Source organism: Chiloscyllium plagiosum, unplaced genomic scaffold (assembly GCF_037043375.1).
Source record: "Chiloscyllium plagiosum isolate Xiang-an unplaced genomic scaffold, Cpla_swu_hap1 HiC_scaffold_32, whole genome shotgun sequence".
NCBI classification, from domain to species: Eukaryota; Metazoa; Chordata; class Chondrichthyes; order Orectolobiformes; family Hemiscylliidae; genus Chiloscyllium; species Chiloscyllium plagiosum.
In genome coordinates this window covers 44,205,697-44,232,971 of record NW_028270170.1, presented here as the reverse complement: position 1 = coordinate 44,232,971, position 27,275 = coordinate 44,205,697, and positions in this window count along the sequence as shown.

The following is a 27,275-nucleotide window of genomic DNA, read 5'->3' as shown; positions in this document are numbered from 1 at the left end:
CTTACGGTCTTATGAACTTTTGAGTAGCTACAGCATAGTCCACTTGTTGTCTGCAACAGGGAAGGCTATTGCAAACCTCTTTCTCAGTCAGTTCTTCGGAGTGGCTGGAGAGTTACTGTGTAGATTCTACTCGTCAAAAGGAACTACAGATATGGCCTTCAGAGCAAGACAAATTCAACAGAAGGCCACACAGCAGCAGCAACTTCAATACATGGATTTCTTTTAAAATCTCAAAGGTCTTCGACTCCGATTAAGAAATGGTGTCCTCTAATTTAGCAGTGCACAGAAATTCATCACCATTCTCCTTTAGCTATATGGCCACATTTAAGCAGCTGATGTGGTGGAAATGTGGAACTTTTTCAAAGAGCAGATACGACGTGTCCATGATATGTATGTACCTATCAGGCAGGAAAGAAATGGTCGTGTGAGGGAGCCTTGGTTGACGAGAGAGGTTGAATGTCTGGTAAAGAGGAAGAAGGAGGCTTACATAAGGTTGAGGAAACAGGATTCAGACAGAGCAGTGGAGGGATACAGGATAGCCAGAAGGGACCTGAAGAAAGGGATTAGGAGAGCTAAGAGAGGGCATGAAAAATCGTTGGCGGATAGGATCAAGGATAACCCCAAGGCATTTTATGCGTATGTGAGAAACCAGAGAATGACGAGAACGAGGGTAGGTCCGATCAAGGACAGTAGTGGGAGACTGTGTATTGAGTCGGAAGAGATAGGAGAGGTCTTGAACAAGTACTTCTCTTCAGTATTTACGAACGAGAGGGACCGTATTGTAGAAGAGGAGAGTGTGAAATGGACTGGTAAGCTAGAAGAGATACCTGTTAGAAAGGAAGATGTGTTGGACATTTTGAACAACTTGAGGATAGACAAGTCCCCCGGGCCTGACGGGATATATCCTAGGATTATGTGGGAAGCAAGAGAGGAAATTGCAGTACCGTTGGCAATGATCTTCTCGTCTTCACTGGCAAAGGGGGTGGTACCAGGGGACTGGAGAGTAGCGAATGTTGTGCCCCTGTTCAAAAAAGGGAATAGGGATAACCCCGGGAATTACAGGCCTGTTAGTCTTACTTCTGTGGTAGGCAAAGTAATGGAAAGGGTACTGAGGGATAGGATTTATGAGTATCTGGAAAGACACTGCTTGATTAGGGACAGCCAGCACGGATTTGTGAAGGGTAGGTCTTGCCTTACAAGTCTTATTGAATTCTTCGAGGAGGTGACCAAGCATGTGGATGAGGGAAGAGCAGTGGATGTAGTGTACATGGATTTCAGTAAGGCATTTGATAAGGTTCCCCATGGTAGGCTTATGCGGAAAGTCAGGAGGCATGGGATAGAGGGAAATTTGGCCAATTGGATAGAAAACTGGCTAACCGGTCGAAGTCAGAGAGTGGTGGTAGATGGTAAATACTCAGCCTGGAGCCCAGTTACAAGTGGAGTTCCGCAGGGATCAGTTCTGGGTCCTCTGCTGTTTGTAATTTTTATTAATGACTTAGATGAGGGAGTCGAAGGGTGGGTCAGTAAATTTGCAGATGATACGAAGATAGGTGGAGTTGTGGACAGTGAGGAGGGCTGTTGTCGGCTGCAGAGGGACTTAGATATGATGCAGAGCTGGGCTGAGGAGTGGCAGATGGAGTTCAACCCTGCCAAGTGTGAGGTTGTCCATTTTGGAAGAACAAATAAGAATGCGGAATACAGGGTTAATGGTAGGGTTCTTAGTCAGGTGGAGGAACAGAGGGATCTTGGGGTCTATGTATATAGATCTTTGAAGGTTGCCACTCAGGTGGATAGAGTTTGTAAGAAGGCCTATGGAGTATTATCGTTCATTAGCAGAGGGATCGAATTCAAGAGTCGTGAAGTGATGTTGCAGCTGTACAGGACTTTGGTTAGGCCACAGTTGGAGTACTGTGTGCAGTTCTGGTCGCCTCACTATAGGAAAGATGTGGAAGCTTTGGAGAGGGTGCAGAGAAGATTTACCAGGATGTTGCCTGGAATGGAGAGGAAGTCGTACGAGGATAGGTTGAGAGTTCTCGGCCTTTTCTCGTTGGAACGGCGAAGGATGAGGGGTGACTTGATAGAGGTTTATAAGATGATCAGAGGAATAGATAGAGTAGACAGTCAGAAACTTTTTCCCCAGGTACAACAGAGTGTTACAAGGGGACATAAATTTAAGGTGAAGGGTGGAAGGTATAGGGGAGATGTCAGGGGTGGGTTCTTTACCCAGAGAGTGGTGGGGGCATGGAATGCGCTGCCCGTGGGAGTGGTGGAGTCGGAATCATTGGCGACCTTTAAGCGGCATTTGGACAGGTACATGGATGGGTACTTAATCTAGGTTAGAAGTTCGGCACAACATCGTGGGCCGAAGGGCCTGTTCTGTGCTGTATTGTTCTATGTTCTATGTTCTAACTGATCCACCACAATTGTAATGTCAGCAAACTTGGCTCAGGCAAGGCTGCATCATCTCACCAAGGCTGTATCATCTTTTCACCCTCACTTAAACCTATATCCTCTAGTACTGCATTCCCCCACCCCAGGGAAAAGACATTGTCTATTTAACAATGATACCTACAAGTCAGTTTAGATGGCAAGAACTTACCCAAAACGAATCTAGTCAATGGTGAAATCAGATTTCGACTCAGTCCATGCAACTTTTGACTGAGAGTGAACAACAATGTCAGGGACAATGAAATCTTCACCATGTGAACAGGTAGATCTGCAGGAACCAGTAGAATGCCTTCATCACAGTCCTAATGCTCATTTACTGCCAATATTTTTGTGCGTTGATTGTATCCCATTGTTAAATCTTTTACATCTTGTGATGCACGGAGGAGTAATTCAGCCATCAAGAACAGCCAGTTCATGGATGTAATGAGATCATTGCATTCTGATGCTCATAATGAATGAGTACATTATAATTGGACCAATGGAACAAGCAGAGTCCCCATTTACACCCTCATACTAATTCCAGAGTTTAAGAATGTCAGGGCATATCTTTTCCTGCCTTTGGTCCACAATAACACGATAATCTCAGACTTGCAATTATCAAGTGTTTGTGTGCAAATTGCTGTTAGTTCCACACCTTCTACACCAGGTTTGTACAGGTTTTTCTTGCTTCTTCCAAAAAGGTCAAGCTCGAATCTTTAGCTTATGTCTGAAATTTACCAACCATGGAAATATTTATACTGTATCTATTGCACATGTTCCGCTTAATACCTTGAACAATTCAATTAAATCACGCCTTAACATAAATAACATGGATGCAACATTAGTTTGTGTAAACTCACGTCTTAATGTAACCTTAAGGTCCAGGTATAATCCTGGTGAATTGATGTGCACTCCCTTCAAGATTAATGTATCCTTCTAAAGATTTGATTTCCAGAACTACTGATAATACTCCAAACACGTATTGTTAAAGCATGACCTCTGCTCTGGCATTCTTCCGCAATACAGGGACATGTTTACATCAGATTTCTAAAGAGCGACTATTTCGGACTACTCTAGTCATTTTGAAGTGAAGGCCAGAAATCTTGCAGCCAATTTTGATTATTTCATTTCTCTTTGTGACATTTTAATTGTTCCAATTATCTTTGGATTTTCACTGTTTTTAGATTTTCATAATTTAAAAGATTCCCTGTTCTAGTCATTTTAGTTTCTCATGGTTGACCTCACATCAGTCTACATTCAATTCTATTTGATTCGATCACTCTATCATCCTTCCCTGTTATTGGCCCATCCTAAGGATCTGAATGGGTTTTGCGTATCTGCATACTTCTTTAAATTTACGCTTTAGTCTTTTACAGCTTTTATTTCTCTCTTGATGATTAGATCTTGACCCTTGGGGGCATAACCTGTTTCTGCACCACATGGATTTTTTTTAACACTTCTTATAGGGCTTCTGTCACTTTACCTATTAATGGACTTGTTCAGTCCACTGTGAACTGTCTCTGACTTGTCTAATTGAATCTAAATCTACAAATCTATCACTGTTTCAAGTTTCTCTCTTTTAAACACTACATTAAGCTCAATGTAGTCAATTATAAATGCTGTTGAATAAATATTCATGCACCATTAGGTTGTTAACTGAACAGTGTCAATACAGAACAGGAAGAAGCCATTTGGCATATCAAGTCTGTTCTAATTCTCTGTGGAACAGGCTGCAGAATTGCATTCCCTTCATCTCTCTCCCTGTAGCTCTGCATGTTTATTTCCCCCAAGTGCCAGTGCAATGTCCTATTTAAAATCATTGATCGTTTCCACTTCCACCACCTTGGCAGCACTGTGTAAAAATGTTCTTCCTCACTTTTGCCCGATATCTCTAGCCTAAAACTTGAAATTTGTGTCTCAAAGTCCTCAGCCAATAGGAACAGCCCTCCTTTGCCTGTCATATCTAAACATGTCATACCTTTGTATATCTCTATTAAATCTCCCCTCAAATTCTGTTGCTTAAAGAGAGCAGTCTGAGCTTCTCCAACTTTACCCTGTAGCAAAACTCACCATCCTGAAACAGTCTGGTAAATTTCCTGCGAATCTCCCCAAGAGATGTCACATCCTATTGAACATTTGGAGATGAGAACAGTACATAACACTGCAGTTGCATTCTAACCAGTTTTATGCTTTGCTAATCACTGTCTTAATCTATTCTGCTGCCTTGAAAGGTCTATCTCCTGTGTCTTAATGACACTCATTGAGGCAAAATTCTCTCTCCCTACCTTTTTATCAAAATTCACCAGTTCACACTTCACTGTATAAATTCCATCTGGCTCATGACTGCTCATTCTGCCAGCCGGGCTATGTCCTTTTCCAATTGCTATCACCCTAATTGTTTGCCACACCTCCAAGCTTTGTATCAATGGCACATTTTGATAGTTTACCCTATACAGAGGAACCTAGATTATCCTGCATTCAATTATACGAATTTCGGATTATCTGAATAAGATTGCAAGGCTATACTGTGTTATCCAACATTCAATTATCTGGCATTCAATGATTTCACAATATAGTCCCCGCCCATATCATTTGACAATCAAGATTCCTCTGTATTTCAGAGCATTTATATTGCTACAACTATGAGTTTTATAAGATTATGATGTTTTGGAACTTTAACTTAAGAAAAATGTTAAAGCTAATTTGGACAGATCTGATTTCTGTCTGACAGCAGGCCAGGATGGTTTGATTGTTAAAGGTGAAAGTGGGTAAAAATAATGACTGCAGATACTGGAAACCAGAGTCTAGATTAGAGTGGTGCTGGAAAAACACAGCAGTTCAGGCAGCATCTGAGGAGCAGTAAAATTGACGTTTCGGGCAAAAGCCCTTCATCAGAAAGGTGAAAGTGGACAAGACTATTTTACCGGGAAGGAGATTTAAGTTTAAGGTTTAAGGAGGTTTTCTGTGCCGTGGTTGATCAACAAATGGGTGAGGGTCATGTGAAGGAGCTCGGTCCACTTTCTTATGGTTTTTCTTTAAAAACTTTTTAAATTACTCAGATCGGAATGGAAGAGGCCACTCCTGGACAAGACACTATCGCAGTGGGAGGCAAGATCCGGACTGGAGGCCATCGCAGTGAGACGAGACCTGGACTGGAGGCAGTTGTGGTGAGGTGAGGCCTGGAGTGAAGGCCATCGTGGAGAGGAGAGGCCCAGGCCGGAGGCTGCCATGGGGAGGTGAGGCCCAGACTGGAGGAAGTCATGTGGAGGTGAGGCCTGGCTTGGAGGCTGTCATGGGGAAGCGAGGCCGGGACTAAAGGCTGGTGTGCGGAGATGAATCCCAGACTGTAGGCTGATGGAGAGAGATGAGTCCCAGACTGGAGGCTGGTTCAGAGAGGTGAGGCCCAGGCTGGTGGCCATCACAGGGAGGTGAGGCCCAAATTGGAGGCCGTCATGGGGAGGTGAGGCCTGGGCTGGAGACCGTCATGGGGAGGTGAGGCCCAGATTGGAGGCCATCATTTGGAGCTGAGGCCTGGACTGGAGGCCGTCATGGGGAGGTGAGGCCGGGACTGAAGGCTGGTGCGGGGAGGTGAATCCCAGACTGTAGGCTGGTGGAGGGAGATGAGTCCCAGACTGGAGGCTGGTTCAGAGAAGTGAGGCCCAGAATGGTGGCCGTCACAGGGAGGTGAGGCCCAAATTGGAGGCCATCATGGGGAGGGGAGGCCCAGACTGGAGGCTATTGTGGGGAGGCGAGGCCTGGACTGAAGGCTGTTTTTAAGGAGGTGAGGCCTGGACTGGAGTCCGTCATCGGGAGGTGAGGCCTGGAATGGAGGCTATTGTGGGGAGGTGAGGCCTGGACTGGAGGCTTGTGTGGGGAAGTGAGGACCATACTGGAGGCTGTTGCAGGGAAGTGCGGCCCAGACTGGAGGCTGATGCGGGAGGTGTGAGTGCTGGGCTGGATGCCATCACAGGGAGGTGAGACCCGGACTGGAGGCTGTTGCATGGAGGTAAGGCCCAGACTGGAGGCTGTCACTGAGAGGTGAGGCCCATACTGGAGGACGTCACAGGAAGGCAAGGCCCGGACTGGAGGCTGCTGCAGGGAGGCAAGGCCTGGACTAGAGGCTGTTGTGGGGAGGCAAGGCCCAGACTGGAGGCTGTTGCATGGAGGTGAGGCCTGGACTGGAGGCAGGTGGTGGGGAGATGTGTCACAGAATGTTGGGGAGTGGTGAGGCCTGGATTGGAGGCTTGTACGGGGAAGCAAGGTCCGGACTGGAGGCTGGTGCAGGGAGGTGAGGCCTGGACTGGAGGCTGGTGCAGGGAGGTGAGGCCCAGACTGGAGACTGGTGCGGGGAGGCGAGGCCCGGACTGGAAGCTGGTGCGGGGAGGCAAGGCCCGGACTGGAGACTGGTGCAGGGAGGTGAGGCCCGGACTTGAGGCTGTTGTGGAGAGGCAATTCCATATTGCAGGGAGGTGAGGCCTGGAGTTTTGAAGACCAGTATGGTCTGGAGACTTGGCCTGGTCTAGTTTGGAGGTTAGGTGCCAGCACGGACTGCGGTGGAAGGACAGTAAATTGAGTACTTTATTTTAAATTTTCCTTTTTATAATGCTGGACATTTTAATTTATCATATTTTCTATTTCATACCAAATGCTTAAGTATCTGCACTGAGATATCGTGTACCTCAGGTGGCACTGTGCATGGCAACATTGCAAATTTTTTACTGCATCCATTCGACTGCACATGACTATAATGATTGGAACAAAGGCCCAATGGGTCTCGTATAGTATGGGTTCCCTGATTGGGATTATTAACCTGAGCCAGTCAGGGAACCGGGGACTGAGTTTGGGAGATTGATGAAGGGCTTTGGCCCGAAACGTCAATTTTACTGCTCCTCAGATGCTGTGCTCTTCCAGCACCACTAATCCAGAATTTGGGAGATTGGGCCCTCTTGTGGTGCAGTGTCCCTACCTCAGGGCAGCACGGTGGCACAGTGGTTAGCACTGCTGCCTCACAGCGCCAGAGACCTGGGTTCAATTCCCGACTCAGGCGACTGACTGTGTGGAGTTTGCACATTCTCCCTGTGTCTGCGTGGGTTTCCTCCGGGTGCTCCGGTTTCTTCCCACAGTCCAAAAGATGTGCACGTCAGGTGAATTGGCCATGCTAAATTGCCCGTAATGTTAGGTAAGGGGTAAATGTAGGGGAATGGGTGGGTTGCGCTTCGGCGGGTCGGTGTGGACTTGTTGGGCCGAAGTGCCTGTTTCCACACTGTAAGTAATCTAAACATCTCTAGACCAAAAGGCCCAGGTTCAAGTACCACCTGCTCCAGAGGTGTGTAATTACATCTCTGAAAATAGATTGAATTTAGAAAAAAGGAGTTACTTTACAATGTTTCATTATAAAAAACAGAGAGTCAGAGAGTCTCTTTATTCTAGGGATTGGTTCTGAGCATGGCTGATCAGAGCCTATGTACTGTGCACATGTACATAACAAGGTAAAAACAATGACAGCAGATGCTGGAAACCAGATTCTGGATTAGTGGTGCTGGAAGAGCACAGCAGTTCAGGCAGCATCCAAGGAGCTTCGAAATCGACGTTTCGGGCAAAAGCCCTTCATCAGAAATAAAGGAAGTGAGCCTGAAGGGTGGAGAGATAAGTGAGAGGAGGGTGGGGGTGGGGAGAAAGTAGCATAGAGTACAATGGGTGAGTGGGGGAGGGGATGAAGATGATAGGTCAGGGAGGAGAGGGTGGAGTGGATAGGTGGAAAAGGAGATAGGCAGGTAGGACAAGTCCGGACAAGTCATGGGGACAGTGTTGAGCTAGAAGTTTCGAACTAGGGTGAGGTGGGGGAAGGGGAAATGAGGAAACTGTTGAAGTCCACATTGATGCCCTGGGGTTGAAGAGTTCCGAGGCGGAAGATGAGGCATTCTTCCTCCAGGCGTCTGGTGGTGAGGGAGCGGCGGTGAAGGAGGCCTAGGACCTCCATGTCCTCGGCAGAGTGGGAGGGGGAGTTGAAATGTTGGGCCACGGGGCAGTGTGGTTGATTGGTGCGGGTGTCTCGGAGATGTTCCCTAAAGCGCTCTGCTAGGAGGCGCCCAGTCTCCCCAATGTAGAGGAGACCGCATCGGGAACAACGGATACAATAAATGATATTAGTGGATGTGCAAATAAAACTTTGATGGATGTGGAAGACTCCTTTAGGGCCTTGGATAGAGGTGAGGGAGGAGGTGTGGGCGCAGGTTTTACAGTTCCTCAGGTGGCAGGGGAAAGTGCCAGGATGGGAGGGTGGTTTGTAGGGGTGCGTGGACCTGACCAGGTAGTCACGGAGGGAACGGTCTTTGCGGAAGGCGGAAAGGGGTGGGAAGGGAAATATATCCCTGGTGGTGGGGTCTGTTTGGAGGTGGCGGAAATGTCGGCGGATGATTTGGTTTATGCGAAGGTTGGTCGGGTGGAAGGTGAGCACCAGGGGCGTTCTGTCCTTGTTATGGTTGGAGGGGTGGGGTCTGAGGGCGGAGGTGCGGGATGTGGACGAGATGCATTGGAGGGTATCTTTAACCACGTGGGAAGGTAAATTGCGGTCTCTAAAGAAGGAGGCCATCTGGTGTATTCTGTGGTGGAACGGGTCCTCCTGGGAGCTGATACAGCAGAGGCAGAGGAATTGGGAATACGGGATGGCATTTTTTCAAGATGTAGGGTGGGAAGAGGTGTAATCCAGGTGGCTGTGGGAGTCGGTGGGTTTGTAAAAAATGTTAGGAATATTGCGACCGCAAGCCTTTCCTTATTCTGAGATGCTATCAGTTTTATTCTGCAGTTTGAGGATCAGTTTGAGGGATCTTTTGACTTTAAGACGACTGCAGAGGCATGTGATCTTGGGTTAACCCTGAATGAGATGCTGAGGGACCATTTGGTATGTGAAATTAATTATATAACCATACTAAAGCGCCTACTAGCTGAAGCCTAACTGGACTCCAAACAGACTCTACAACGGCTTTGTCATTAAAAAATGTGGCAAGTGGTGCATGGGAACTTCAGGGCATCCCAATGGAAGTGGACCCCCTCACCTGTCCGAATGAGCTTGGGGAGCACCACTTGAATGTAAGCAATCACAGAGCCTCATACAGGGCATATTCTGAGCACAGGGACATAGGCCAGCCCATAGCAAAGCCCCAAAACAAAGCCAAGCCTTGACCAAATGGTTAAAATGTTCTTCAGGATCCAGGTCAGCCAGCCATTGTAGTTGCTGCCAGTCTGAGGGCTTGAGGCAACAAAGGAGGCCTGAGTCAGAGAACTCATAGACCAGTATCTAGGAGAGTGCACATCCTGGAAAGTCCACCTATATGGGGCTTCACATGTGAAATTGCTTAGCAACATCCAAATCAGAACCAATCAAAACAAATGACCAAACAGGTAGATGAGAGTAAACCAGTTGATGTGGTGTATATGGATTTCAGCAAAGTGTTCGATAAGGTTCCCCACAATAGGCTATTGTACAAAATGCGGAGGAATGGGATTGTGGGAGATATAGCAGTTTGGATCAGTAATTGGCTTGCTGAAAGAAGACAGAGGGTGGTAGTTGATGAGAAATGTTCAACCTGGAGTTCAGTTACTAGTGGTGTACTGCAAAGATCGGTGTTGGGTCCACTGCTGTTCATCATTTTTATAAATGACCTGGATGAGGGCGTAGAAGGGTGGGTTAGTAAATTCGCAGACGACACTAAGGTCGGTGGAGTTGTGGATAGTGACGAAGGACATTGTAGTTCACAGAGAGACATAAATAAGCTGCAGAGCTGGGCTGAGAGGTGGCAAAAGGAGTTTAATGCAGACAAGTGTGAGGTGATTCACTTTGGTCAGAGTAACTGGAATGCAAAGTACAGGGCTAATGGTAAGATTTTTAGTAGTGTAGATGAGCAGAGAGATCTCGGTGTCCAGGTACACAGATCCTTGAAAGTTGCCACCCAGGTTGACAGGGTTGTTAAGAAGCCATACAGTGTTTTAGCTTTTATTAATAGAGGGATCGAGTTCCGGAACCATGAGGTTATGCTACAGCTGTACAAAACTCTGGTGCGGCCGCACTTGGAGTATTGTGTACAGTTCTGATCATCACATTATAAGAAGGATGTGGAAGCTTTGAAAAGGGTGCAGGGGAGATTTACTAGAATGTTGCCTGGTATGGAGGTCTTACGAGGAAAGGCTAAGGGACTTGAGGCTGTTTTTGTTGAAGTGAAGAAGGTTGAGAGGTGATTTAATAGAGACATATAAGATAATCAGGCGGTTAGATAGGGTGGACAAGGAGAGCCTTTTTCCAAGAATGGTGACGGCGAGCACGAGGGGACATAGCTTTAAATTAAGGGGTGATTCGTCAACTTTAAGTGCATTCAAGTCGTCATTGAACAAACATATGGAAGTACATGGAATAGTGTAAGTTAGCTGGGCTTCAGATTGGTATGACAGGTTGGCGCAACATCGAGGGCCGAAGGGCCTGTACTGCGCTGTAATGTTCTATCTTCTATGTTCTATGTTCTAAATGTCTGATTAAATGCCTGGCTCTTGTGGAAATAAATACCAGTGTAGCTACATCAGTGATTGCAGAACCAGTCTTTAACAAAATTTGCTGTGGACTCCAACCCTTAGGTTTGCGTAAGACCTCGGCCAGACTGAGAACCTATACTGGGGAACTATTACAGATTAATGGTACGACCTCGGTTCTGGTCTCCCATGAGCCAACAATTGGTGCCATTAGCACTGATTATAGTGAAAGGCTCAGGCCAAAGCTTGATGGGGGGATTTGGTTGAGAAAGACTTACCTTGATTGGCTCAATATTTTCAATTCGAAAATATGTCTGCATGAAGTCCTAATGAAGTACCTGGAGGTTTTTTAGGAAGGTCTAGAGATGATCAAAAGAGGCAAGTTATTGACATGTTGACCAGGAAGCAGTTCAGGGATTCTGTAAGGCCCATCCTATGCTATTTGCCTTAAAGGTAACTGTAAAGGCAGAAATATTTGAGACATAGTCAGAGAAATGCACAGTACAGAAACAGACCCTGAAGTCTGACTCATCCATGATGACCAGATATTCTAACATAATTTAGTCCCATAACTTGGCCCATATCCCTCTCAACCCTTCCTATTCATATACTCATTTAGATGACTTTTAAGTGCTGTAATTGTACCAGCCTCCACCACTTCCTCTGGCAGCTCAGTTCAGACGCGCACCATCCTCTCTATGAAAAATGTTGCCCATTGGGAACCTTTTAAATTTTTCTCCTCTCACCCTAAACCTATGCTCTCTTGTTCTGGACTCTCCCACCCCAGGGAAAAGACCTTGTCTATTTACAGTATCCATGCCCCTCATGATTTTATAAGCCTCTATAAGGTCACCCCTCAGTCTCTGATGCTCCAGGGAAAACAGCCCCAATCTAATCAGCCTCTCCCTCCAGCTCAAACCCTCAAGCCCTTCACCCTGGCAACATCTTTGCAAATCTGGCTGGAAAGTGAAGGAATCATGAAACCAGTCCAGTCTGAGGAAGTTGCCATTGATCTGGACAACTTGTTAAAACTGGGAAGACCAATAAAGAGCACTTGCAGAACATGGGCATACACCCTGGTGGGTGTATGCCTTAGAAGGTAAAAATGTGTCCCAGGCACCCCAAGTGATCTACTTAGGTGACAGAGTTGACAAGACCAGGTTATATCCATTGGAAAATAAAGTGAGGGTGATCAAAGAAGCCCCAGATCCCAAGTCTGTACTGGAGCTTAGATCTTTCTTTGGGTTGGTGAATTATGACAGAAAATTCATACGTAACTTAGCTTCCATCTTGGCTCCCCTTACACATGCTATTTGAAAAGGGTCAACCTCAGAAATGGCCAAGTAACCAAGAAGTAGCTTGTAGGAAAGTGAAGAAGCAGCTATCATCATCTAGGTGTTAGCCCAAAACAACCTTCAGTGAAAGATTGTTGTGCTGACATGCGATGTGTTCCTGTAGGGTATTGGGGTCATGTTAGCTCACTGGTGGCCCAACAGAGCGGAGCGCCTGATAGTGTATGTTTCCCGCACTTTGGTTGATGCTGAACGCAAATATGCCCAGATAGAGAAGGAAGGTTTGGCAGCCATCTTTAGTTGGAGAACATTTCACCCAATAACTTTACAGATGAAAACTTGCCAAAGTAATGGACCACAAACCCCTGCTAGGGCTACAAGAGTAGACAAGACCATGATGCCCATTGTTTCTGGTCGAATTCAGCAGTGGGCCCATATTCTCACTGCATACAATTACAAGTTGGAACACCATACAAGAGGACAAATGGCAAACGTGTTTGCCTTGAGCCACCTCCCACTGGCAGATACACTGTTGAAGGTTCCTCCACTAGGACAGTCCATTCTGGTTTTAAACTTTCTGAACGCCCTTCCTGCCACCACTGACAATATTTGACTGAGGATACAAATAGATCCCGTCGTGGCGAAACTGAAACAAATGCTGGTGATGGGGGAACAAAAGGGCCATCATAATCAAGACTGAAACCTTTCTGGACTTGGTGGGGCAAGATCACTGTCGAGGACAGTGTATTACTATGGGGCAAGAGAGATTGTCCTGAGCAAAAGTCATTGCCAGGTACTGGCTGAGCTCCACCAGGGACATCCAGGGGTTTCCAAAATAAAGATGTTGGTAGGAAGTTATGTCTGCCTGTCAGGATTGGATGCTGACATAATCTATTGGTGGGGCAGTGCCCAGAGTGCCAGCAGGGGCAAATATTACCACCAGTAGCCCCTTCTTGGGAATGGCTGTGTAAACCTTGGACTCAGTTGTATATCGACTCTGCCAATCCTGTGGATGCCCAATCAAAGTGGGCATCGAGTTTATTCATCATCTCAGGGATGACAATCGAAAAGCTATGAGCATCGTTTGCAACACACAGACCCCCAGAAGTATTGGTCACAGACAATGGGACATCATTTACCAGCAGGGAATCTGAGTATTTCTTAAAGTTGAATGCATTCAGCATGTTCGAATAACTCCATACCATCCATTGTCCAATGGTCTGGCAAAAAGATCAGTCCAAACACCAAAGAAACAACCTACAGGTTCACTCGATACCAAACTGCTCCAGTTTCTGTTTGATCATAGGACTACCCCTTACCGAACTACAGGGACAGCTCCAGCAGAGTTGCTGATGGGGAGCAGACTATGCACCAGGTTAAACCTGATACTTCCAAACCTGTTGGGGATGAATGGTGAAACAGCATCAGGAATGTCAAATCTGGCCATATGCCTCCTCCAGGTGAGACAGACACTTTACTTCAGAGGACAACATTTGATGTCGAAACCACAGAAATGACCTTGCATGGGCATGAGGAGAGGTTGACTTGAGGTCAGGTCCCATGACATATAGAGTGCCAGCAGGGGCAAATATTACCACCAGTAGCCCCTTATTGGGAATGGCTGTGTAAACCTTGGACTCAGTTGTATATCGACTCTGCCAATCCTGCCAAAAAGCTGTTACCTCACAAACAGGGTAGGAGCAAAACATACCTGTCCCTTCAGAACAGCCAGAAAGGCCTGTCAGAAACGTAGGTTCTCCTCCTCCATCCAGCATCAAAGAAACTTCAGAGTCCAAGTTAGATGCAGCATCAAAACTGTTACTATCTGAAGAAGACGAGGAAGCTCTCCTGTAATTATCCAGGCACAAGAGATGAGCTGTAGGCTGGAACATGTCGCCCATATCTGGGTCAGAGTTGGAGGGTACTGACCTGGGGTGAAAACATCCCAGGAGAAGTTCAAAGAGAAAGAACAGGCCTACACCCCAGACCTGGGGGGATGTAGAGACTGGAATCAGGGCTAAGTTGGTCTCATTTATTATGAGATCCTTGATTGAGGCTGTTAACCTGGGCCATCTGGGAGCCCTGGCTGACAGTTAGAAACAGGAGACTCAGAGACTCTCTTCATTCCAGAAACTATCTCTAAGCAGGCTAGTTAGAGCCTATGTACTGTGCATATGTAAATGAAGAGTGCCTTGGTGATGGGACAGCTATCACTCTGGAGTCATTTCAGTGAAGATAAAGCTAATTCAACTCAATTCAAATTGTTCACATTTAGAGAGAAAGACAGCAGACTGTATGTTAACATTGGAGAGACTGCATCTCAAAGTCCCAGAAAAGTGTTGAGAATGACAGGTTATAAACACTTCTGTGTTAACCTATCCATTTAGTTTCGAAGTAACATAGCTGGGATCCCCATGGTAATGAATCATCATTTATATGTGTACACTAGGCCCATGTCATTCATATTGTCATGGGAAAGAGTATTGAGCAAGCCATTGTAAATATCAGAGTCTAGATTAGAGTGGTGCTGGAAAAGCACAGCAGGTCTGGCAGCATCTGAGGAGCAGGAAAATCGACATTTCGGGCAAAAGCCCTTCATCAGGAATGAAGGTTCATTCATGATGAAGGGCTTTTGCCCGAAATGTCGATTTTCCTGCTCCTCAGATGCTGCCTGACCTGGTGTGCTTTTTCACCACCACTCCAATCTAGACTCTGTTTTCCAGCATCTGCAGTCCTCACTTTTGCCATATCAGGTTACAGGCTTTCCTAAACCAACAATTGTTCAAAATTGGTATTGTCCACCACAAGAATGCAGGTGGAAGCTCATGCTTGAGTGGAAAAGACCTAACTCACAAGAAGGTAACATATGCCAGAGGGCCAAATGCCAGTAATACTCTCACTAAGAGGGATTATTTGAATCATTGACTCCCTACAGTGTGGAAAGAAGCCATACGGCCAATCAAATGCTCTGAAGAGCATCCCACCTAATCCCACCCCTCTATCTTATCCCTGTAACCCTGCATTTACCCTAGCTAACCCATCCATCCTGCACATCCTTGGTCACTATGGAGGAATTAGCATAGCCAAACCACCTAGCCCAAACATCTTTGGCAGAAACCAGAGCACCCGGTGGAAACCCACACAGACACATGGAGTTTGCACATCTCCACACAAATAGTTGCCCAAAGCTGGAATCGAATCCAGGTCCTTGGTACTGTGAGACAGCAGTGCTAACCACTGTGCCACCCATAGTGCTATTTTTAGACTAGGAGTTACCAGGCTGAGAAAGGGAAAGATTGGAAGTAAAACTTCATAAATAAAAATCAATTTGAATTGATTCAAGGAGAACTAAGTATCCACTCCAAAAGCAGTGTTTTTCTCTGGCTGAGTTAAGATCACTGGCAAAGTCATAGAGTCATAGACATCTCCTGGATGGGAAAACGTCCTTTGAACTATTGTGCCACAGCAGACAAAACAAAGCAGCTCACTATTCTAATCCTATCTTCCTGTACTTGGCCCAGAGCTATCTACACCTTGCAAGTGCATATCTAAATTATTCTTATGAAGGTTTCCGTCTCTACTGCCCTTACACGCAATAAGTTCCAGATTGCCACCAGTCTCGAGGTGAAAACGTTTTTCCTCACATCCCCTCTGTACCTTCTACCCCTTCCCTTAAATCTGTGTCCTCTGGTCATTAATCTCTCCATCAAGGGGGAAAGTTTCTTGCCCTGTCTATGCTCCTCAGTTTTGTACATCTCAATCATGTCCCCCCTCAATCTTCTTTGCTCAAGGAATAACAATCCCAGTCTGTCCAACCTTTCTTCATAACTGAAACTCTCCACCACAGGAAGCATGTTGGTAATTCTTCTCTGCACCCTCTCCAGGTGCTATCACATCCCTCTTATAGTGTGAATTCCAGAACTGCACATAATACTCTAGCTGTGGCCTAACCAACATTTCATATAGTTCCATCATAATCTCCCTGCTCTTCAACTCTACGTCTTGGCTAGCAAAGTTCCTTCAGACCAATGAGGTAGCCATAGGCATCTGCATGGGCCACAGCTATGCCTGCCTCTACATAGGATACGTGGAACAGTCCATCTTCCATAGTTACTCTGACATCATCCCCCACCTTTTCCTCCACTACGTTGATGGGCTGTATTGATGCCACTCATGCTCACACGCGGAGGTTGAATAGTGGTAATCAACTTCACTAACACCTTTCATCCTGTTCTTGTTTAATCCTTGCCTCTTCTAATGCAGATTGATTCTGTACTTCAGCATTGTTTCTATTATTAACCCCAAAAATGAGGTTATACTAATGGCCTATAGTTTCCTGGTTTATCCCTTGCCCCCTGCTTGAATTAGAATACCACATTGGCTGTTTTCCAGTCCTCTGACATCTCTCCAATGGCCAGACAGAAATTGAAATTTCTTGCAAGACCCCCTGCTATTTCCTCCTTTGACTCACTCCACAACCTACATTTTATCTGACCCTGGAAATTTATCTATTTTAAGTTTGATAGACCACTCAGAACCTCCTCTTTGTCCATGCTAGTTTCTTTAATTGTATTGCAGACATTCTCCCTAATTTATATGCCTACAATGTCCCTCTCGCTGGGGAATATTGACACAAAGTATTTATTCTACATCCTCTAGCTCCATGTAAAAATTGGTCCTGTGGTCCTTGACAGGCTCTACTATTTCCCTTGTTATCCTTTTATCCTTAATGTACCTGTAAAACAACTGAGGATTTTCCCCTATTGTACCTTCCCAGTATCCTTTCATGTCCCCTTTTAAATCTTCTGATCTCCTTTTCAAATTTCCTATTGCACATTCTATACACATTCAAAACTTTTGCTAGTCTGAACCCTAGATATCTTCCAAAAGCCTCCCTTTTTTTCTTAATCCCATGTATTTTCTTTGATATACAATATTCATAGGATTTGATGGCCCCATCCTTTTTCTTTAATGGAACATATTGGCCCTGTACTCTCCACATTTCCCTCTTAGGTCCACATTTGAGATGTGGGAGGTTTTCAAAGATAGGTTAAAGATAGTGCAGGATAGGCATGTCCCGTTGAAGCCAAAGGATAGGAAGGGCAAGATCCATGAACCATGGATGACAGGAGAAATTGTACGACTAGCCAAGAGGAAAAGGGAAGCGTACATAAGGTCTAGGCAGATAAGAACAGAACGGGCCCTGGAGGAATATTAGAAGAGTAGGACAAGTCTTAAACGAGGAATCAAGCGGGCTAAAAGAGGCCATGAAATAGCTTTAACAAGCAGAATTAAGGAGAATTATTCCCATATAAGAACAAAGTGGGTAACTAGAGAAAGGATTGGTCCATTAAAGGATAATGAAGGAAGGCTGTGTGTTGAACCTGAGAGAATGGGTGAGATTCTGATGATAACTTGGCATTAGTGTTTACTGAGGAGAGGAACATGGTGAATCTTGAGATTAGAGATAGAAGTTTGATTAGTCTGGATCACGTTGACACAAGTAGGGAAGATGTGTTGGGTATGCAAGAGGTTATTAAGGTGGACAAATCCCCAGGACCGGATGGGATCTATCCCAGGTTGCTGAGGGAGGTGAAAGAGGAAATAGCTGGGGCCCTGACAAATATCTTTGTGGAATCCTTAAATACAGGTGAGGTGCTGGAGGACTGGAAGGTTGCTCATGTTGTCTCCCTGAAAAAGAAGGGTAATAGGGATATTTTGGGTAACTACAGACCAGTGAGCCTGACGTCAGTGGTGGGAAAGTTGCTGGAGAGGGTACTGAGGGATAGAATCTACTTATATTTAGAAAAGAATAGACTTATCAGTGATAGGCAACGTGGTTTTGTGTGGTGGAGATCGTGCCTTACCAACTTAATAGAGTTCTTCATGGAAGTGACCAAGTTGATAGATGAAGGAAGGGCTGTTGTTGGACTTTAGTAAGGCATTTGATAAGGTTCCCCATGCTAGACTAATGGAGAAAGTGAAGTCATATGGTGTGCAGGGTGTTCTAGCTAGGTTGATAAAGAACTGGTTGAGCAACAGGAAACAGAGAGTAGTAGTTGAAGGGAGTTCTCAAAATGGAGAAAGGTGACCAGTGGTGTTCCACAGGCGTCAGTGTTGGGGCCACTGATGTTTGTGATATACATAAATGATCTGGAAGAGGGCACTGTTGGTATGATCAGCAAGTTTGCAGATGACACAAAGATTGAAAGCATAAGGGACTGTCAGAGAGTACAGAAGGATATAGATAGACTGGAGAGTTGGGCGGAAAGGTGGCAGATGGATTTCACTCCAGACAAATGTGAGGTGATGCATTTAGGCAAGTCTAATTCTAGAGTGAATTATACAATGAACGGAAGAGCCTTGGGAAAAGTTGATGGGCAGAGAGATGTGGGAGTGCAGGTCCATTGTACTCTGAAGGTTGCTGCACAGGTGGATAGAGTGGTCAAGAAGGCATATAGTATGCTTGCCTTCATTGGATGGGATATTGAATATAAGAGCTGGCAAGTCATGTTAAAATTGTACAAGACATTAGTTCGGCTGCATTTAGAATTAGATTAGATTAGATTAGATTAGATTAGATTAGATTAGATTAGATTAGATTAGATTTAGATTAGATTACAGTGTGGAAACAGGCCCTTCGGCCCAACAAGTCCACACCGACCCGCCGAAGCGAAACCCACCCATACCCCTACATTTACCCCTTATCTAACACTACGGGCAATTTAGTATGGCCAATTCACCTGACCCTGCACATCTTTTGGACTGTGGGAGGAAACCGGAGCACCCGGAGGAAACCCACGCAGACACGGGGAGAACGTGCAAACTCCACACAGTCAGACACACAGTCAGAACCCGGGTCTCTGGCGCTGCGAGGCAGCAGTGCTAACCACTGTGCCACCGTGCCGCCCACCGTGCCGCCCACAATACTGTGTGCAGTTCTGGTCAGCACATTACCAAATGGATTTGGACACTTTGGAGAGGGTGCCGAGAAGTTTTACGAGAATGTTGCCTGGTATGGAAGATGCTAGCTATGAAGAGAGGTTGAGTAGATTAGGATTGTTTTCATTAGAAGAAAGGAGATTGAGAGGGGACCTGATTGAGGTTTACAAAATCATGAAGTGCTAACCACTATGCCACCGTGCCGCCCATAACTCTGTCGCTGAATCCCGATTCTGACTCCAAGACTGGTGATTTTCCCTATAACAGGGGGAAATAGTACAGTCATCTCCAGACACAGCCTGTGCCTTGAGAGCCACAGTCTGGCCTCGGGTCATGTGATATCATCTCAGTACTTGGCTTATTTGCATGTTGAGTTTTTTGAAGATGCAGATGATACATAACACAACATGGTCGATCAATCCAAATAGTACAGTCATCTCCAGACACAGCCTGTGCCTTGAGAGCCACAGTCTGGCCTCGGGTCATGTGATATCATCTCAGTACTTGGCTTATTTGCATGTTGAGTTTTTTGAAGATGCAGATGATACATAACACAACATGGTCGATCAATCCAAAGTTCATATTTTTACATGTCTAAGCTCATCATTGGCATTGTCCCTACCCACCCTAATGTCAGGTAGAAATTTAGCTGATGTTCCCAGTGCACTGAAACCCAGAAAGCCAGGTGCCAGTCTCTGTGATGGGTGCGTTCATTGGCTGGTGCTTGTTGATTGTGCAAAGTAGAGAATGTTTGGAAGGAGCAGTGAGTTGTATCTGGTCTAGTTTCCATATTGTGTTTTCCCGATGGCTTGTTTGTTTGGTGAGATTACAACTGGAATATTAATGATGTGAATTGAATCCTCAACAATTAACTTAATGAGTATTAATCAATTGGTAACTTCTTGCACACTGATAAGAATTTCACTGCACATCTTTGAAAAGCAGAACTGATGGGACAGGATGATCTTGACATTAAGATTAGCCACACCACACTTTTTGCCTGATACTTTCTCACCATCGCCCATGTCACTTTGACCCTTTTAAGATTCTGGTCTTCGAATGAGATATAATGCATATGTGATGCATTTTTACAAATATCATATTTCTCACTAATCTTCTCAATGAGCATAATTAATCATCATCATCCATTGCTCATGTGTGTGACGAGATGGGTGAGTAAATAGTCTGCATATGTTTAAGACAATTTCACTTTTTAAATATTTTCTAATCAAACTGTTCAGAAATATTACACGTATCTGGAAAGGGTGGAGCCTGAATCTCCTGGTTCAGAGATAGGAATAGTAACACTGTGTAAGACAATTTTGTTCTATATTTTGCAATCAATATATTGGAGGCATGTGGCACTTGAATTCAGACTTCCTGGCTGAAAGATTAGTGTTGCTACCACTGCACCACAAGTGTCCTCAGATAAGTTTGTTCATTTTTATACCTAGAAGTACTTTCACACACAACTGAATACTTTCTTTCATCACCAAACCATCCATGGCAAATTTCATTTTTAACCACCATCAATAAATCCTCCCTGTTTCCAGTTGTTCGATTTGCACACAGAGTCGAATACAATAATATCAAAACAGCAGTGAAATAACACCAAAAGGTTTAGGCAATTTTGTTCATCTTACAAGAGAAAATGTTGTTTTTGATGTCAGACAATTTTGTTCCCTTTCCTCTCAGATTCATGCCACCTGATGCCATTAACATTCTGATTAGGAAGGTCAGGAGTTTGTTAAGAGGGCGCAGCAAGGCCTGATTGGATTAAAATTCCGGTGCACTAACTTTCCAAAAACGATTGCTCTGTCATTTTCCGTCTTTATTTTTAATTATTATTTTTCTATGGAAGGCTTGTTGATCAGTAAGGATACCTCACTAAGGACTACATAAAAAAAGGTTTACTCCAGTTATATAGCATTGCTGAACTTGAGACATACAGAAGTTTCTACTCTCTGACCTCACTCTGATCTGTATTACTGTATGAATAACATGTTAACAATCTGTCCACACATCATCAACGTGCAACCACTATCTAATACGATACAATTAAATGAATCCATGACTAATACGCTCATTACTGGACAAAAACAACTGTGACTAGTACAATTCCCTCAGACTGATTATTATCATCAGCTTCAACTTCCAAATTCTCTGTGTCACATGTCATTTCAAAAACCCTGCTGTTATGCTTTGGGCACTTCTGCACAATGTTATTTTGTGTCTCATCCGAATGCAAGTATTAAATGTTCTTTGAATATTCCCGGATGCTTGATAAGAATCCTTCATTCTTATTCCTTCTGTTTATAACACTCCTGTTGTGCAGATGCCTGTGCCCTTTATCTGAATGATCTCAAAATGCTGTAACCATTGAGTCTTCCATCCTTTGTAACATTGCAGAATATACCATTTTGCTGTTGGAAACGATTGCTGCTACCGAGATTTATTTTAATTCAAGAGATGTCTCTTTTTGAGAAGCCCTTCAGGTGCCTATCCAGATGTGACTTATTCACACAATCCAACATGTTAACTGTGGGCATTGAATAAAGAATCTCCAGATTAAAATTCTGCAGCGTTTATACAGTTAAAATGGATATGCTGTTTATACTGTTAAAGTCCATTATATCTTCCTCAAAGACTGTGCGTCTTTGAAATCTACCAAAGTCCAATCATGGTCCATCAGTATCCAACAGAGTCGCCTTTTGGTAAATTGTATGAAGGAGACATGAAAGACTCAGATCTTCATTAATAATCAACTAATTGGTATCCAGTTAACAAGATATTCTCCCTCCGATTTTACTTTAGTTAAGAAGGGTCAGTGTCAAGGCCATTTCTTGTCCCCCTTTCAGTAAGCCATGTCCACATATCTACTTCATTTCCCTCCAGTCATTAGGTTCAGACTCAGAGAACATTAAAGAATAAAGAATGAAGAGTAGTACAGCACAAGAACAGGCCCTTTGGCGCACCAGGGCTGTGCAGACACATAAAATCTTTTGCATCTACACAGTCCGTATCCCTCTATTCCCTACCTATTCATAGTTGTTATTGGATTCATCTCCACTACTTCCTCTGCAGCACATTCCAGGTACTTATCTCTCTCTGTGTAAAAGAACAGCCTCTCACATCCCCTTTTATCTTAAATTTATGTCTCCGAGTAATTAACATTTCTTCACTGGCAAAAAGACTCTGATGTTATGACTCTGACGTTATGACTCTGCCTATGGGTCTGGGTGGGATGCTGTTCCAAGGGTCATTGTGGACTCATTGGGCTCATCTATTCTATCATGCCTCTTATAATTTTATAAACTTATATTCATATTGCTTCTTATCCTTCAATGTTCAAGTGAAAACAAACCAAGTTTGTCTAATTCCTCCTCATAGCTAAAACACTCCAAACCAGGCGACATCCTGGTAAAACATTTCTGTACCCTCTCTAAAGACTCCAGATCCTTCTGATAGCTTGGTAATGACCAGACCTGTCTGCAGTTTTCCAAGCTCTATATAGCTCCAATATAACTTGCTAATTTTGATATCAGTGATGAAGGCAAGCATGCCATATGCTGTCTTTGTGTTGCCACTTACAGGGAACTGTGGATCTGTACACCTACATCCCTCTGAATGTTGATGCTAAGAGTTTTAACTTTTACTGTATACTTCCCTCTTGCATCAGATCTCCCAAAATGCATCACCTTGCATTTGAGCAGATTAAAATTTCATTTGCCATTTCTCTGCCAAAGTCTCTAGCTTTATGTACATTCTTGATTGTTGATCAATTTATTTATTGTCACAGGTACCAAAGTACAGTGACAAGCTTTGTTTATGAGCAGTATGGGCAAATCATAGTAAGCAAGGATGTACAGAACAAAATATTTAGATGGATGCAGAAAGTTTACATTACACATGGCATAAAAGATAGATCAACGTTAGCAAGACCTGCATTATTTGAGGTTAGAGAGTCTATTCAGTAGTTTAATAATGGCTGAGAAGAAGCTGTCCATGAACCTATTGTGTTCAGGCTTCTGTCTGACGGAAGAGATTGTAGGAGATCATTACCAGCGTACAATGGGTCTTTGATGATGTTGGCAGCCTTTCCTCAGCAGTGAGACATGTAAATGGAGTCCACAGGTGGAAGGTTGGCTCCCATGATGGCCTGGGCTGCGCAAACACCTTCTGGAGTTTTTATGACCCTCATTCAACTGACTGAACTGGTCCTCACTCTTAACAACTTCTCCTTCCAATCCTCCCAGTTCCTCCAAACCAAAGGAGTAGCCATGGGCACCCGCATGGGCCCCAGCTATGCCTGCCTCTTCGTTGGATATGTCGAACAGTCCATCTTCCGCAGCTACACTGGCACCATTCCCCACCTTTTCATCCGCTACATCGATGATTGTATTGCCGCTACCTCGTACTCCCATGAGGGGTTGAACAGTTTATCCACTTTACTAACACCGTCCACCCCAACCTCAAATTTACCTGGACCGTCTCAGACTCCTCCCTCCCCTTCCTAGACCTCTCCATTCCTATCTCGGGCGACCAACTCAACACAGACATTTACTATAAACGGACCGACTCTCACAGCTAGCTAAATTACACCTCCTCCCATCCTGCACCTTGTAAAAATGCCATTCCTTCGCCTCCGCCACATCTGCTCTCAGGAGGACCAATTCCAATACCGAACAACCCAAATGGCCTCCTTCTTCAAAGACCGCAATTTCCCCTCCAACATGGTTGACAATGCTCTCCACCGCATCTCCTCTACTTCCCGCACCTCCGCCCTTGAACCCCGCCTCTCTGATCGCCACCAGGACAGAACCCCACTGGTCCTCACCTTCCACCCCACCAACCTCCGGATACGTCGTATCATCGTCCGTCATTTCCGCCACCTCCAAACAGACCCCACCACCAGGGATATATTTCCCTCCCCACCCCTATCAGCGTTCCGGAGAGGCCACTCCCTCCGCGACTCCCTCGTCAGGTCCACACCCCCCACCAACCCAACCTCCACTCCCGGCACCTTCCCCTGCAACCACAAGAAGTGCAAACCTTGCGCCCACACCTCCCCCCTCACCTCCCTCCAAGGCCCCAATGGATCCTTCCATACCTGTCGCAAATTCACCTGCACCTCCACACACATTATTTACTGTATCCGCTGCACCCGATGTGGTCTCCTCTACATTGGGGAGACAGGCCACCTACTTGTGGAACGTTTCAGGGAACACCTCTGGGACACCCGCACCAACCAACCCGACCGCCCCATGGCTGAACACTTTAACTCCCCCTCCCACTCCGCCAAGGCCATGCAGGTCCTTGGCCTCCTCCATCGCCAGACCCTGGCCACACGACGCCTGGAGAAAGAGCGTCTCATCTTCTGCCTAGGAACCCTCCAACCACACGGGGTGATTGTAGATTTCTCCAGCTTCCACATTTCCCCTCCCCCCACCTTATCTCAGTCCCAACCCCCGAATTAAGCACCACCCTCTTGACCTGCAATCTTCTTCCCGACCTCTCCGCCCCACCCCCCTCTCTGCCCTATCACCCTCACCTCCTTCTACCTATCGTATTCCCAGCGCCCCTCCCCCAAGTACCCCCCCCCCCCCCCACCTTTTATCGCAGCCTGCTTGGCACACCAGCCTCATTCCTGAAGAAGGGCTTATGCCCGAAACGTCGATTCTCCTGCTCCTCGGATGCTGCCTGGCCTGCTGCGCTTTTCCAGCACCACACTTTTCAACTGTTACGTTAGTAGGCAATTTAGAGGGTATGGTGGCAGGCTGGGAGGCTGGAGTTGATGTGAGCCATAACCAGGCTCTCAAAGCACCTCGTGATTATGGAGGGCCACTAGGTGGTAGTCAGTGAGGGACATTGCACATGTACGGCAATGATGGTGGTCTTCTTGAAGCTGAAGATCCAGATACAGGGGGCGGAGCTGAGACCAAAGTCACGGAGTTTTGAGGTCAGTCTGGAGGGGATTAAGGGGTTGAAGGCAGAGCTGTAACCAATGAGCAGGAGTCAAACAAAGGTTTCCTTGTTATCCAGATGCTCCAGGGAATAGTGTAGGGCTAGGGATACGGCACCAGCTGTGGATATATTGCATCTCTTGTAACCTATTGTAGGGTATGGAGGCAGATAGAGGCTGGATTTGATGTGGGTCATGACCAGCCTCTCAAAGCACTTCATGACTATGAAGGTGAGGGGCACTAGGTGGTCATCATCAAGGGATATTGCACGTGCTTTCGTAGGCACAGCGATGATGGTGGTCTTCTTGAAGCAGGTGGGGAATTCGGCTTGTTGGAGGGAGATGTTGAAAATGTTGGTGAATACCTCCACCTGTTTGTCCACACAGGATCTGAGTGCTCAGCCAGGGACACTGCCCAGGCCCCTTGTTGTCTTTGGGTTGACTCCCAGGAAGGCCAAGCTAATGTCTGCAACAGTGACCAAGGGAACTGGTGTGACCAGGGCTTTCAGGGCAGATGGCACTGTGCCACTGGCATTCTGCTCAAACTGAGCATAGAAAGTATTGAGCACATCAGGGAGGGATGTGGCTTTGTCCGCTATGTTGCTCTACTTCAGGTTGTATCCTGTTTTGTTGTTTAGACCATGCCACAGGCAGCGGGAGACTGTTTGGTAGGTTTGGGGCCTATGACTTGGTCCGGTACTGCATCTTGGAATCTCTGGTGGCTTTACGGAGGTCACATCTGGATTCTCTGTGTTGATCTGGGTCATCTGACTTGAATGCTGCCTATCTGGTCTTCAATAGGGTGTCAATTTCCCAGTTCATCCAAAGTTTCTGGTTGGAAAACATTCAGATTGACTTCTTTGGTACGCAGTCCACTATGCCTTTGCTAATGAAGTCCATGATGGTGGTAGCCTACTCATCTAGGTTTTCTGCTCAGTACTTAAACACTGTCCAGTGCACCAATTCCATACAATCCCAGAGACAGTCTTCCACAGCCTCGGAGCAACATTGAACTGCCTTTTATGAAGGCTCCTCCCATTTTAGCTTCTGCTTGTAAGCTGGGGGGAGGAACACAGTGCCGTGATCAGAGTTTCCAAAGTGTGGGCAGGGGATGGAGCAGTAGCTTCTTTGATGGTTGTATAGCAGTGCTCCAAATGGTTCGGTCATCTGAGTGGGGCAGGGGAAGTGCTGTTGGTACTTTGGCAGCACTTCCTTGAGGTTGGCCTGGTTGAAATCGCCACCATGATCGATAAAGCCTTAGGGAATTTTGCCTTTCGAGTAGTTGTGTCGGTGTAGATCATATCTATTCTTCAGATCCACATGGGGTGGTATGTAGACTGCTGTCAGGATGGTGGAAGTGAACTGTCACAGTGGGTAGTAGGGACAGCATTTTACTGCAAGGTATCATCAGTCCAGGGAGCAAAAGCTCACTAGGATCGCTACATCTGAGCACCAGGTGGTGTTGATCAGGAAGCATACCCCTCCACCCTTTGCCTTACCCGAGGATGCCGTGCAGTCCATGCAATGTATGGAGAACCCGTCAGCTTGTGGACACAGTCGGGAATGGCAGGAGTGAGTCAAGTCTCCACTCAGGTTGTTAAGAAAGTGTATGGTGTGTTGGCTTTCATTAGCAGGGGGATTGAATTTGAGAGCTGTGAGGTTATGCTGCAGCTCCATAGAGCCCTGGTTAGACCACAATTGGAAATTGTGCTCATTTCTGGTCTCCTCATTATAGGAAGGATATAGAAGCTTTAGAGAGAGTGAAGAGGAGATTTATCAGGATGCTGCCTGGACCGGAGTGCATTTCTTACGAAGAAAGGTTGAGGGAACTAGGCTTTACACATTGGAGCAAAGAAAGATGAGAGGTGACTTGATAGAGGTGTACAAGATGATGAGAGGCATAGATAGAGTGAATAGTCAGAGACTTTTCCCCAGGGCAGAAATGGCTGTCAGGAGGGGACATAATTTTTAAGGTAATTAGAGGAAGGTTTGGGGAGATGTCAGAGGTAGGTTCTTTACATAGAGAGTGGAGGGTGTGTGGAATGGACTGCCAGCGGTGGTAGTAGAGTCAGATACATGTTCTATGTTCTGTTCAATGAAACAGAGCATACAATATTCTCGCAGTTCCCTCT